This window comes from Canis lupus, chromosome 28, assembly GCF_011100685.1.
Source record: "Canis lupus familiaris isolate Mischka breed German Shepherd chromosome 28, alternate assembly UU_Cfam_GSD_1.0, whole genome shotgun sequence".
NCBI classification, from domain to species: Eukaryota; Metazoa; Chordata; class Mammalia; order Carnivora; family Canidae; genus Canis; species Canis lupus.
This window is the reverse complement of record NC_049249.1, coordinates 7,250,887-7,266,537: the sequence shown is the minus strand read 5'-3', so window position 1 is coordinate 7,266,537 and position 15,651 is coordinate 7,250,887. Positions and strand designations below refer to the sequence as shown.

At 38.7% G+C, this 15,651-nt stretch overlaps 1 long non-coding RNA gene across 2 annotated transcripts in view; it reads right to left on the bottom strand.

The window, feature by feature from the left end:
- The window catches only part of LOC106557939, a 64,735-nt gene that overhangs the window by 41,394 nt on the left and 7,690 nt on the right, over nucleotides 1–15,651 (bottom strand). For both annotated transcript variants that reach the window (XR_005380424.1, XR_005380425.1), the window contains exon 2: nucleotides 12,069–12,127. This is a non-coding gene — a long non-coding RNA (uncharacterized LOC106557939). The remainder of the gene's footprint in view (nucleotides 1–12,068; nucleotides 12,128–15,651) is intronic.

Genomic DNA, 15,651 nt, shown 5'->3' with positions numbered 1-15,651 from the left:
AAATGTTTAGTTTTGCATTACATCTATATCTAGCATTTTCATTAAAAGGGGCAAAATGTAGACTTTATTGATGCTTCAGTGCCCATTTCAGATTAATGCCTAACATTTAAAACTGTGCATGAAATTGCAAATGTATCAGCAAACACATAAGAAGGACCAGACTAAGTGCTGTGTGCTTATTCACAGCCAGCCATTTCTGCGGCTGCCAATGTGTTATTGCAGGGGTTATTTGCCTACACTTGCCTAGACTGTGAATAGTTAATATTCCTGATTGCTTAGTTAAATACCTTTTTAGACAGAGAGAGAGAGGACATGAAAGAAATAGGGATCATATAATTTTTGTGTAATGAACAATTAAGTCATGATAGCCTTCTTGATTTATAGTTGATATTTCCAGGGTAATTAGGATAGTATCCTTCTGAAAAAAGCTGTTAGCTTCCTTAATCATCATTCATGGCCACAGTTCAGCTGAAGTAGCTAAGGATTAAAAAGGACTTTAGACTAAAAATAATTATTTTTCAAAAAGAACCTAATTTATGCCACCACCAAAACAAGAAAATGAAAATTTCCCCCATTTTGAGATGAGAACCACCTTTTTCATTTTTTGAGAACTTTTTTTTTAATAATATTAAGTCTTGATTCAGTTATGTCTTATATGTGGTTATCCAAATGGCTGGGGAGAAGCCTTGTAATAGAAGATATTTCACTACACAAAGTAATAAAAAGTAAATGTTATATAAATGAAAAATGACACAATTTAGAACTGGGAAGCAGGCTAGTGTAATTTTTATGGAAGTAGGTTTTGGGGTCAGACTCCTTGGGTTCAAACCCCAGATCTGGCCCTTACCAAGCAATTACCAGTTGGCAGACCCACCTGAATACGGAGTGGAGGAGGGTTAGTTCTTCAAAGGGAGAGAGGTGGAGTCCCAAGATGAGAAACAAAAGGGCTACAAGGAGATGGAAACAACAGATGTCCAGGCTACTTCAAAGAATGATAATGTAGCTAGGAGGTGAAGGGCATGGACCACAGGCGACTCTCACATCTACAGGTCAGACCAGGGCCCAAAAGCTAAAACTTTTATATTGAGGCTGAAGACTCATTTCAAACTTACATGAGGGTCCATAGAATAGGTTCACATCCAGCCTTACTATACAACAGCAGCTTCATATTTGGGGTGTGCCTCATGGATAGTGACCACTAGCTATCAGAGCAAGTTGTATAAACATAGTGTCCAGGAAGAGATTTATGACTGATTTTGGAGAAAGTGATAGGGTGGGTCAGAGCTGAGAGCCAGTGGAATGATCTACAGACACTTTATTTTGACCTTGTGTTTAATCTTATGTCTCATTCATTCAGGTGTTCTCTCTGACATCATAGCCTACAAGATGAGCCACCAACTACTGACTAGGGCCATTGCTGAGTGCCTCAGTACCACTCAGCACCCCTAACCAATCTGCAGGATGGCTTGCTTCTCGGAATACCCATAGGGATTCTGATACTATTTTGAGGGATTTCCAGGTTTGCAGAGAATAAAGCATCAATATGTAGGCCTCTATTTTCCAGACAGACTCCATAGAACAGTAATTCTAAGGGAAATAATGGGTGCTACACAAGAGGGGTTCTATGACCAAATTTTTTTAAAGTAATTTCTACACCCAACATTGGGCTCGAAATTATGACCTCAAGATCAAGAGTCAGAAGCTCCACTGACTGAGGCAGCCAGGTGCTGCTATACAAATTTTTAAGATACATTGTTAAAGTTAAATTTATTGGGACACCTGGGTAGCTCAACGGTTGAGCATCTGCCTTTGGCCCAGGGCCTGAGCCCAGGGTCCAGTATCAAGTCCCACATTGGGTCCCTTGTGGGGAGCCTGCTTCTCCCTCTGCCTGTGTCTCTGCCTCTCTCTCTCTCTCTCTCTCTCTCTCTGTCTCTCATGAAAAATAAATAAAATCTTAAAAAATCAAAAAAAATAAATAAAGTTAAATTTATTTCTCTATTCTGCAAGCCTTCTCTGAGCCTTTAAGATGTTAATACTCCATGTAAATATCCAAAAGAAAATAATAAGATATGCCAAACTTCCCAAGTTTATTTGACCCCAGAGTCTTTTCTTCCCCATATCTCACACTCTGTGGAGCTGGTATTTTTCTAACAATTACTTTGGAAATTATTTTTCTACTTCCACCTAGGATGTAGAGAACCTCAAGGGAACACTGCTCCCACACTAGCAACAAGAAAAATATAGAAAATCTACAAAACTTTCACTTTGTTGAGCTTATTAGAGAACTAAGCTGCAAAGCAAACAGGGAACTGAATTCTAAAAGATGATAAACCCTCCTGAGCGGGGACACAAAACACACCAACTATTTCTCTTATAGCAAAGAATGAGAAGAATAGGTAATTACTATAGAACTGGGTAAGAAGAAAAATTCTTAAAGGCTGAGTGTAAGCTAGCATGACAGCTTAAAATCCCTAAGCACTCTAGACACAAGAGGCATCTCTAGCTGTTTGCCCTCTCTATTCCATTGGCCTCCACTTGATATTCATATGAAAGACTAGAAGCAGGCAATAGACCAAAAAGATCTCTCTTGGCAGTACAGTCCTGCAGCATCTGCTCAGGTTTGAAGGCAAAGCAGGAGTATCTGATGAAGCCCATTCATCCTCTGAGCTCTGTATGAGGACAAGGTGGTAGCTGTCTGCCCCTGGCCCAGGGGCAAGAGACACATTTGTGCCCAAGATTCAGCTCTGACACCAAATCGAGGTCTGCTACTGCTGGGTGAGAGACAGGAAACTCTGTCGGGGAGAAGATCCCTCACCATTTCAAAGCAGAGTTTAATTTAGCTGGGGAGAGATAACAGGATATCATAGTGGTTGTTAGGATGGACACTGAAGTCAGAGAGGCCTGGCTTGGATCCAGGATCCACCACCTAAGAGCCATGTGACCTTCGACGCATTAGCAAAGTCATTGAACCTTAGTTTTCTTATGTAAAATAAGAACAAGAGTAATAAGTCTTTCCCAGAGAATTGCTAGGAAAACTGGAGTCATGTATAACACAGCACAGTCCAAGGCACATGGGAAGCAATCAGCAAAGGGCAGTTTTTGCTTTGATTACAGCAGTTGTTAGAAACTGATAAAAAGCAGTTGAGAATTAGTCTGCTAGGACTGCCATAACAAAATACTATAGCCAGGGTGGCCAAAACAACAAAAAAGTATTTTCTCACAATTCTGGAAGCCAAAAATCTGAGATGCGGAGGGCAGCAGGGCTGGGTTCTGGTGAGAGCTATGATCCTGATTTACAGATGGCCACCATCTCAACATGTCTTCACATGGCTGAGAGGGCAGAGAGATAACTAGATCTTTGATGTCTCTCCTTACAGGGTTAGTAATACCATTATGAGGGCCCCACTCTCATGACCTCATCTAAACCTAATTATTTCCCAACCACCCCAGCTCAAAATACCATTAGGGGTTAGGGCTTCAAAATACAAATTTGGGGAGGGGACACAATTCAGTCCATAGCAAGTTACAAAGAGCACTTTCCCAATCATAGTAAAAATTAGTTGTTTTTACCTGACAATTTTTGGTTCCTCTTTTTTCTGTTAACATCTGCTTATTTTTCTTCTAGGAATCCACTTACCTACTCTCAATTCACATGTTTCAGGTGGAGCTGACTCCTCCCACACCTACCTTTAGAGGTGGGGATATGACCAAGGCCTGGCCAACAAGCATATTCCATATGCAGGTTAAAGTAATCAGTTCAGAGATAAATTCATGTTCTCCAAGACAGTTCAGTGAGAAATCAGACACCATCACACACCTATTAGAATGGCTTAGGAAAAACCCCCAAAACTTGATGATAAGAAGTACTGATAAAAATTAGGAGCAACTAGAACTCTCACATACTGCTGATGGGAATGCAATATGGTAGGGCCATTGTGGTAGATAGAGTATGTGCCCTCCCTCAAAATTCATATCCACTGTGAACATTAGAATATGATCTTATTTGGAACTAGGGTCTTTGCAGATAATAATTAGTTAAGATGAGGTCATACTTCATTAGGGTGAGCTCTAAATCCAATGACTGGTGCCCACAAAAGATGAGGAAAGGACACAAGAAGACCCATGAGAGAAGACCAGGTGAAGACTGAGACACAAATCGAAGTAATACAGTTGCAAGCCAAGAAATGCTATGTACTGCCAGGAGCCACCAAAAGTAGGAAGAGTCAAGAAAGATTCTCTCCTAGAGCCTTTGAAGGGAGTTTAACCTGCTCACACCTCGACTCCAGACTTCTAACCCCCACAACTGTGAGGGAATGGAGTGCTGGGTTTTGGTGTTTTGTTTTGTTTTGTTTTGTTTTTGTATGTGTGTGTGTGTTTTAAATTTAAATTCAAGTAACATATAGTATATTATTAGTTTCAGAGGTAGAATTTAGTGATTCATCAGTTGCATACAACACCCAGTGCTCATTCCATCAAGTGCCCTCCTTAATGCCCATCACCTATTTACCCCATCTCCCACCCATTTCCCCTCCAGCAACTCTCAGTTGGTTTCCTTTTTTTTTTTTTAAGATTTTATTTATTTGAGAGAGAGAGAGCGCATGTGTGCGCACATGCACCCACATGACAAGCAGGGGAGGGGCAAGGGGAGAAGGAGAAGCAGACTCTCCTCTGAGCAAAGAGCCCAATGTGGGGCTCAATCCCAGAGAATCATGACTTGAGCCAAAGACAGACACTTAACCGACTGAGCCACCAAGGTTTGGTGCCCCAACCCTCAGCTAGTTTCCTATAGTTAAGAGTCTCTTGTGGTTTGTCTCCCTCTCTGTTTTCAATTTATTTTATTTTTCCTTCCATTTCCCTATGTTCATGTGTTTTGTTCCTTAAATTCCATATATGGGGGCACCTAGGTGGCTCAGTGGTTGAGCGTCTGCCTTTGGCTCAGGGTGTGATCCTAGGCTCCTAGGATCGAGTCCCGCATTGGGCTCCCTGCAGGCAGCCTGCTTCTCCCTCTGCCTATGGCTCTGCCTTTCTCTTTGTGTCTCTCATGAATAAATGAATAAAAGCTTTAAAAAATAAATAAATTCCACATATGAGTGAAACCATATGATTTTTATCTTTCTCTGACTGACTTATTTCATGTAGCATAATACCCTCTAGTTTCAAGAGTGCTGTTGTTTTAAGCCATCAAGTTTGTATTAATTTGTTACTATAGAGCTCTAAGAAACTGGAAAAAAAAAAAAAAGTTTGGCAGTTTCTCATTAAATTAAACATGCATTTATCCTAACTCAGAAATCCCACTCCTAGATATCTACCCAAGAGAAACAAAAACTTACATTCACACAAAAATGTTTATACAAGCTGTTTATAGCAGCTATATTTGTAATCACCAAAAACTGGAAACAATCCAAATGTCCTTCAAATGGTGAACAGGTAAACAAAGTATGGCATGTGCATACTATGGAATAATACTCAGCAATAAAAAGAACTAACTATTGCTAAACATAAGAACATGGATAAATATCAAATGTATTATGCTAAGTGAAAAAAGCCATACTCAAAGGGCAATACACTATATGATTCTATCTATATGACATTCTAGAAAATGCAAAACTGTAGAGACAGAGAAAAGATTAGTTATCAGGGATTGGGGGTTAAAGAGGGGCTGACTACCGGGGGGCAGCATGAGGAGGGAATTTCTTGAGTGGCAAAGCTATTTTTTAACCCGAGTGTGCATTTATCAAACCCACAGAAGTTTATACAGCAAAAAGTGAATTTTACTGAACGTAAATTAAATAAATATATAAATAAATCTACATCAAAGATGTAGAAGCTCCTTGCCAATATTATATGTTTGTGTATTTGCTTTTAAAGCCATACACACTTATGATGGCAAAATCTTCATTTGCATTTGGTTTGATACACCTAAAGTCACTGAAATTTCTTTCAACAACAATTTAGTTGAAAACATCAAGCATTACCCACACTCATAGTTTCCTGTCCAGTGAAGGAGGCTAAGGGGAGCTCAGTGTTGACAATGTGGAAGACTTCAACAGGAACCACTTTTGAGCTGTTGTGCTAATAAATCAGATTTGTGTAATTTTCTCAAAATAGAAAATAACCTCAAAACATCCATCTGAAGAAATAAGATCACAAAAAGAGGAAGGTAGAGGAGGATGCAAAACTGTCTGAATAGTAACAAACCTTAGAAAAATTAAGTACTAAATGTGAAAGGAAAAAATGGGTTTCAGTATATCTATTACCAGATCAGTCTGACTGTGGGCTACCCATTGAGAAATATTTACTAGGAGAGATTTCTAACCTTTTACCTAAAAGAAAACAGTGTGATTAAGCTCCAGCGGCCCCTCCTCTTTGACAGAGACAGGTATATCATTTTTAAGAAAGTGGGCTCTAGGGTTAGATAATCTTAATCTTAGAAATACTACCAGATTTGTAACTTTGGCCAAATCACTTAACCTGTAAAATGTGGATATTAATATGTATATTAGAGTTGTCACATGAATAACATAATGTGTAGAAGTATCTGTAAGATAGTAGGAGTATCTGCAAGATAATAAACCCTCAGCCAAAACAACCTTGAAAAAGAACAAAGTTGAAAGACTCACATGTTGTGATTTCAAAACTTACCACAAAGCTACTGTAAGCAAAATAGTGCAGTATTAGCATAAGGACAGCTATCTAGAACAATGGAATAGAACTAAGAGTCCAGAAATGAACCCATACATTTATGGCCAAGTGCTCTTCAACGGGGGTACTAATAGATGGGGATTGAATAGTCTCTTCAACAAATGGTGCTGAGACAACAGGATACCTGCCTGCAAATAATGAGGTTGGACCCCTACCTCATCCCATATACAAAAATTAACTCAAGTGTATCAATGACCCAGATATAAGAGCTAAAATCATAAAACTCTTAGAAGAAAACATAGGGTTAAATCTTTATGAACATGGACTTGGCAGTACATGCTTAGATATGACACCAAAAGCATGAACAAGAAGAGAAAAAATATATAGGTTGGGCTTCAACAAAATTTAAAATTTTTGTATGTTCAAGGACATTATCAAGAAAGTAAAAAAGGGAACCCTGGGTGGCGCAGCGGTTTGGCGCCTGCCTTTGGCCCAGGGCGCGATCCTGGAGACCCGGGATCGAGTCCCACGTCAGGCTCCCGGTGCATGGAGCCTGCTTCTCCCTCTGCCTGTGTCTCTGCCTCTCTCTCTCTCTCTCTCTGTGTGACTACCATAAATAAATAAAAATTAAAAAAAAAAAAAAAGAAAGTAAAAAAGACAACCTACAATATAGAAAAAAATAACTGCAGATCATATATCTCATAAGGGTCAGTAAATTATATAATTAGCTTACCCAGAAAATGTAAAGAACTCTTACAACTCAACAACAAAAAGGCAAACAACCCAATTTAAGAATGGACAAAAAACTTGAATAGACATTTCTCCAAAGAAGATACACAAATTGCAAATAAGCAGATGGGAAAAATGTTCAACATCATTAGCCACTAGAGAAATGCAAATCAAAACCACAATGAAATAGCACTCACATCAACAAAGATGCCTATAATCCAAAGGGGGGGAAAAATAAAAAGGAAAATAACAAGTGTTGGCGAGGATGGAGAAATTAGAATCCTTGCACATTGTTGGTGGGAATGTAAAATGATACAGCTCCTATGGAAAACAATTCGACAGTTCCTCAAATTGTTAAACACAGAATTACCATGTGACCTAGCAATTCCACTCCTAGGGACACACCAAAAAGAATTGAAAACAGATACCAAATACTTGTATACATGTTCATAGCACTATTCACAATAGCCAAAAGGCGGAACCAATCCAACTATCTATCAACTGATAAATGAATAAACAAAGTGTATATGCATACAATAGAATATTATTCAGCCACAAAAAGGAATGATGTACTTCAAAAATATTATGCTAATGTTTTAGAAGCTAAACAAAAAAAGACCACACCTTGTATTAACCCATTTATGTGAAATATCTAGAATAGATAAACCCATAGAGACAGAAAGTAGCTTGGTGGTTTCCAGGAACTGGGGGAAAGAGGGAATAGGGAAGTGCCTACTTAATGGGTACAGGGTTTTATTTTGGAACAACGGAAATGTTTTGGAACAGAATAAAAGTGGTGGTTGCACAACATTGTGACTGCACTAAATGCTATTGAATGGTTGTTTACTTTTAAATGGTTAACTTTATATGAATTTCACCTAAATAAATAAAAATGTTATTAATAAGTATAAATTATATCCAGAAAATATTTGCTTCTACTGTAAATATTAATAGAGACTTGAAAAAATAGAAAAAATATAAGCGTCCAATAAATTCACTATTCTTTTAATCTAAGGTTTTGCCTAATACATACATTGAAGTATTGTAATTTAAAATATGGATGGACTGCAGGGAAATACAAATCAAAACTACAATGAGATACCACCTCACACCAGTGAATCGGCGAAAATTAACAAGACAGGAAACAACAAATGTTGGGGAGTATGTCGAGAAAGGGGAACCCTCTTGCACTGTTGGTGGGAATGCAAACTGGTATAGTCACTCTGGAAAACAGTGTGGATGTTCCTCAAGAAGTTAAAAATAGAGCTACCTTACGACCCAGCAATTGCACTACTGGGGATTTACACCAAAGATACTGATGAAGTGAAATGCCAGGATACCTGCACCCGATGTTTCTAGCAGCAATGTTCACAATAGCCAAACTGTGGAAGGAGCCTCGGTGTCCCTTGAAAGATGAATGGATAAAGAAGATGAGGTCTATGTATACAATGGAATATTACTCAGCCATCAGAAGAGACGAATACCCACCATTTGCTTCGACATGGATGGAACTGGATGGTATTGTGCTGACTGAAATAAGTCAATCGAAGAGAAAGACCATCATCATATTGTTTCACTCATATGTGGAATGTAAGAAATAGTGAAAGGAATTATACGGAAAGGAGGGGAACTGAGTGGGAAAAATTAGAGAGGGAAACAAACCATGAGAGACTCCTAACTCTGGGGAACAAACAAAAGGTAGTGGAAGGGGAAGTGGGCAGGGGGTGGGGTAACTGGGTGACGGGCAATGAGGAGGACACTTGATGGGATGAGCACTGGGTGTTATACTATATGTTGGCAAATAGAATCTAAATTAAAAAATGTAAAAAAAAATATGGATGGACTGGAGGGAGGCAGGGTACATGCTTCTCCATGTCAGATGATTCAGACAGTGAAATATATAAAGCTTCCTAAGTTCTGTGCTTCTTAAATTCATGCTTTGTATTCTGATAGCGTCTTCAGCTGTGGTACAAAAGTTATGAGTGGGAAGACCCAGATATGGTAGACTCTGATGTGAAGGCTAGCTCTTTATTTAAAAAGCTAGCCCAGGGCAGTCTGGGTGGCTCAGCGGTTTAGCATCGCCTTCTGCCCAGGTCGTGATCCTGGAGACCCTGGATTGAGTCCCACATCACGCTCCCTGCATGAAGCCTGCTTCTCCCTCTACCTGTGTCTCCCCTCTCTCTCTGTGTGTGTCTCTCATGAATAAATAAATAAAATCTTTTTAAAAAAAATTTTTTTAAAAAGCTAGCCCATGCCTTGGAAGAAGTAGAAAGTTGATTTTATCTAAGGATGAGCAGGCTCTCTCATCCATGTGCTGCAGAAAGCAAATTTTAGTCCTCAAACTCAGCTACAGACGTATGAAATACAGAAACCAAATTGTAAGAGCATTATAATTAACCCAAAAGCCAACACATTTTTAGACATTTAATATAATAAAAGGGCCATAAAGTAAAAGGGCCATTATTGAGTAAATGGGATACTTGGTTAGATACTTTAAGGAAAATTTTTATCTGGTCCTTCACTTCATACTGTGGGGCAAAATAAATTCCAGATAGATTAAGAGTTAAATGTATAAAGAAGGGGGATTGGGAAGGGAGAGTCTTAGGGAGATATTTTTTTAAGGCAGGCAGATGCTCATTTGTTCTCTGAATGAGGAAAGATTTTCTAAGCTTAAGAAAAATAAAAGAAATTATCATAAAGAAGATATTGCTACATATGACTACATAAAATTTCTCACATACAAATTATAAGCATCTTTTTTAGAAACTGAGAAATATTTCTGTAATAAATAAGACAAAAAGTCATATCCTCCAATATAAAAAACTCAAATTCCTATAAAAAGGACTGAGACATGAAACACTAAAGAAGAAAAAGAAATAGCATATAAAATAATTCAATTTTTATTAAAAACTACACATAAAAGTATATCATTCTCCTCCTATGCAATTAAGAAAGATTAGGTGGATAAACAATCTTCCACATTGGTGAATGTATGGTGAAACGAGTCTTGTTCTTCAGGGATGTAAACTAATAGAACTTTCCTAGGAAATAATTTCACAATATTTATCAAATATCCATCCTTTGGACTCGAATCATTTTCTATGAATGTACCCTAGAAGGAATAAAACTGAAATGGAAGTAAACTGTGCTCATTTTAGAAAAGTTTGTAACAGGAACAACACCTGGTTGGCTCAGTGGTTGAACGTCTGTCTTCGGCTCAGGGTGTGGTCCTGGGGTCCCCGGATTGGGTCCTATATGCGGCTCCCCTCAAGGAGCCTGCTTCCCCCTCTGCCTATGTCTCTGCCTCTCTCTGTCTCTCATGAATAAATAAATAAAATCTTTAAAAAATAAAAAAAAGTTTGTAACAAGAAAACAATGTTATACAACCCAATAATAAAAGAATTAAGAAATTATGGCATCATTACATAAGAATACATTATGTAATCATTGACATGATATTTATAAAGGAAAATATTTATTTATATAAAATATTTTGGGCAGCCTGGGTGGCTCAGTGGTTTAGCGCCGTCTTCAGCCGAGGGTGTGATCCTGGTGACCTGGGATCGAGTCCTGCGTCAGGCTCCCTGCATAAAGCCTGCTTCTCCCTTTGCCTGTGTCTCTGCCTCTTTCTCTCTCTCTCTCTCTCTCTCTCTCTTTTTGTGTGTGTGTCTCATGAATAAAAAAACAAAATATTTTTTAAAAAATAAATAAAATAAAATATTTCAAGGGGTGCCTCGCTGGCTCAGTCCATAAGTCCATAGAGCATGCAATTCTTGATCTTGGGATCATGAGTCCAAGTGTCACATTAGGTGTAAGGCTCACTACAAAAAAAAAAAAAAAAAAAAAAAAAAAAAATATATATATATATATATATATATATACACACACACACATATATATAAGCTTAAGATATATATATATATTTATTTATTTATTTTAATTTTTATTTATTTATGGTAGTCACACAGAGAGAGAGAGAGAGGCAGAGACATAGGCAGAGGGAGAAGCAGGCTCCATGCACCGAGAGCCCGACGTGGGATTCGATCCCGTGTCTCCAGGATCGCGCCCTGGGCCAAAGGCAGGCGCCAAACCGCTGCGCCACCCAGGGATCCCTATATATATATATTTTAAACACAGGAATCAAAATTGCATGTTCAGTATAATCAGAATTATGATAAAACATAGCGACCGAATTGTCTATCTCTCTAGATGAAAAATGCGCATACCACTTGATCCAGCAGTTCCAATTCCAGGAATTTGTCCTAGATATGCTAAAGCAGAAATGACAGAAATGTTTGTTGAGTGAATGGTTGAATTAATTTAATAATTTGATAGAAGAATGGCAATCAACATTTGAGTTCACTTAAATACTCTATTATTTGGATGGATAGTCTGGGGGATGCTTTCCCGAGAACTCTTCCCTAGGGTGAGCTTGTGATAGGCTCTTAGAGAGACTGAGCCTTGACTCAACTCTAGAACTAAGAGCAAGCAGAAGAGGGGCACCTGGGTAGCTCAGTGGTTGAGCGTCCGCCTTTGGCTCAGGTGGTAATCCTGGGGTCCTGGGACCATATGTCCCATCAGTTTCCCGCTATGTCTCTGCCTTTCTCTCTGTGTCTCTCATGAATAAATAAAATCTTTAAAAAAAAAAAAAAAAAAGTAAGAGAAAGTAGAAGAGGCAGCCCAACACTGGAACTTACCAGAGGGTCCGTGCAATGAGAGATTCCTTGCATCCTTCAACACCTCAAATGCATAACCACTGAAATACAAGAGATAAATGTGTTCTTTAGGAAGTTAAGAACAGAAATACACAGCATCTTAGCACTAAATGAAACATTAAAGATGACCCAGTTCAAGCCCCACATTTTATGATGAAGTAATAGACTCAGAGAAGGTAAGTGACACATCCAAAGTCACACTGCAACTTAACAGCAAACCTAGGGTACCTTTCATAGTACTTTCATAATCATAAACTACAAAGTAACAGGAACATAAAAGTGGAGTAGGATGCAAACTAATTTCCTAAAATTACTACATAAAAATACTCTAAGAACAGAGAGACTTTATGTTGAGACTTAAAATAAATTTGAGGTTCTATTTCACTCACTTGGCTCCTTATTTAGCTTTCTTATCATAAACAACTATGTGTAACAACTTAAACAAATTAATCTTGGAAAATTGTCTTTAGAAGAAATTTTTTTTTATGTGAGGAGATAGGTTTTTATTCATTAAAAGTTAAAGCAACAGGCACATTTTAGAAGAATTTTTAAAATTTAATCTACCTGAGGGGCACCTGAGTGGCACAGTGGGTTAGATTGATGACTCTTGATTTCAGCTCGGGTTGTGATCTCAGGGTCATAAAATTAAGGAATTTGTCAGACTCCATGTTCAGCACAGAGTCTGCTTAAGATTCTCTCCCAGGGACACCTGGGTGGCTCAATGGTTGAGCGTCTGCCTTTGGCTCAGGCTGTGATCCTGGAGTCCTGGGATCAAGTCCCACATCGGGCTCCCTGCATGGAGCCTGCTTCTCCCTCTGCTTGTGTCTCTGCCTTTCTCTGTGTCTCTCATGAATAAATAAATAAAATCTTAAAAAAAAAAAGACTCTCCCAAATAAAAGGCATCCAAATCAGCAAAGAGGTCAAACTCTCTCTTCTCAGATGACATGATACTCTACGTGGAAAATCCAAAAGACTCCACCCCAAAATTGCTAGAACTCAGACAGGAATTCTGCAGTGTGGCAGGATACAAATCAATACACAGAAATCAGTTTCATTTCTATACACTAACAATGAGACAGAAGAAAGAGAAATTAAGGGGTCAATCCATTTATAATTTCACCAAAAACTATAAGATACCTAGGAATAAACCTAACCAAAGAGGCAAAGGATGTGTACTCAGGGGCAGCCCCGGGGTGTTATCCTGGAGTCCCAGAATTGAGTCCCACATCACGCTCCCTGCATGAAGCCTGCTTCTCCCTCTACCTGTGTCTCTGCCCCCTCCCCCCGTGTCTCACATGAATAAATAAATAAAATCTTAAAAAAAAAAAAGGATCTGTACTCAGAAAACTATAGAACACTCATGAAAGAAACTGAGGAAGACACAAAGAAATGGAAAAACATTCCATGTTCTGGATTGGAGGAACAAATATTGTTAAAATGTCTATGCTACTTTGAGCAATCTATACATTCAATGTAATCCCTATCAAAATACCATCGACTTTTTTTCACAGAGCTGGAACAAATAATCCTAAAATTTGTATGGAACCAGAAAACACCCCAAATAGCCAAGGAACATTGAAGAAGAAAACCAAAGTTGGTGGCATCACAATTCTGGACTTCAAGCTCTATTACAAAGAGCTCTATTACAAAGAGATATTTCACCAAGACAATATGGTACTGGCACAAAACAGACACATAGGTCAATGAAACTGAATAGAGAACCCAGAAATGGACCCTCAATTCTATGGTCAACCAACAAATCATGAAAGAATATCTTATGGAAAAATGACAATCTCTTCAACAAATGGTGTTTGGAAAATTGGACACCCATATGCAAAAGAATGAAACTGGACACCTTTCTTACACCATACACAAAAAGAAACTCTAAATGGGTGAAAGACCTAAATGTGAGACAGGAATCCACCAAAATCCTAGAGGCACCAACCTCTGCGACCTCTGCCATAGCATCTTCTTGCTAAACACATCTCCAAAGGCAAGGGAAACAAATGCAAAAATGAAATATTGGGACTTCATCAAGATAAAAAGCTTTTGCACAGTATAGGAAACGGTAGACAAAACCAAAAGACAACCGACAGAATGGGAGAAGATATTTGCAAATGTCTTATCATATAAAGGGCTAATATCCACAATCTGTAAAGAATGTATCAAACTCAACACCCAAAGAACAAATATTCCAATCAAGAAATGAGCAGAAGACATGAACAGACATTTCTCCAGAGAAGACACACAAGTGGCCAACAGACACATGAAAAAATGTTCAACATCACTCAACATCAGGGAAATACAAATCAAAACCACAATGAGACCACCTCACACTGGTCAGAATGGCTAAAATTATCCAGCCAGCAAACGACATGTGTTGGCAAAGATGCAGAGAAAGGGGAACCCTCCTACATTGTTGGTGGGAATGCAAACTGCTGCAGCCACTCTGGAAAACAGTATGAAAGTTCCCCCAAAAGTTAAAAATAGAGCTACCCTACGACCCAGTGATTGCACTACTGGGTATTTACCCCAAAGATCCAAATGTAGTGATCTGAAGGGGCACTTGCACCCCAATGTTTATCAGCAGCAATGTCCACAATAGCCAAACTATGGAAAGACCCAAGCTGTCCATCAACAGATGAATGGATAAAGAAGGTGTGGTGTATATATACAATGGAATACTGCTCAGCCATCAGAAAAAGAAATCTTGCCATTTGCAACGACATGGATGGAACTAGAGGGTATTATGCTAAGTGAAATAAGTCAGAGAAAGACAATTATCATATGATCTTACTCATATGTGGAATTTAAGAAACAAAACAGAGGATCATAGGGGAAGGAAGGTAAAAATAAAACAAGACATAATCATAGTGGAGACAAACCTTAAGAGACCCTTAATCATAGGAAACAAACTGAGGGTCGATGGAGGAGAGGAGGGTGGGAGGATGGGGTAACTGGGTGATGGACATTAAGGAGGGCATGTGATGTAATGAGCACTGGGTGTTATTAAAGACTGATGAATCACTGACCTCTACCTCCGAAACTAATAATGCATTATAAAGACTCCTAACTCTGGGAAATGAACTAGGGGTGGTGGAAGGGGAGGAGGGCAGGGGGTGGGGGTGAATGGGTGACGGGCACTGAGGGGGACACTTGACGGGATGAGCACTGGGTGTTATTCGGTATGTTGGTAAATTGAACACCAATAAAAAATTAATTTATTTAAAAAAATAAAATAATTTAAATTTTTTAAAAAGATTTTTTTTTCCCTCTCCCTCTGTCCCACTTCCTCTCTCATAAATAAATAGGAGCACCTGGGTGGCTGAGTTAGTTAAGCATCTGCCTTTAACTGGGGTCATGATCTCAGTGTCCCGGGACTGAGCCTTGCATTGGGCTCCCTGTCCCAGGGGGAGCCTGCTTCTCCCTCTTCCTGCTGCTCCTCCTGCTTGTGCTCTCTTGCTCTCTCTCTCTCTTTCTCTGTCAAATAAATAAATAAACAAATAAACGAAGTCCTTTTACAAATAAATAAATAAATAATAAATCTTTTTAAAAATTCCTTAAA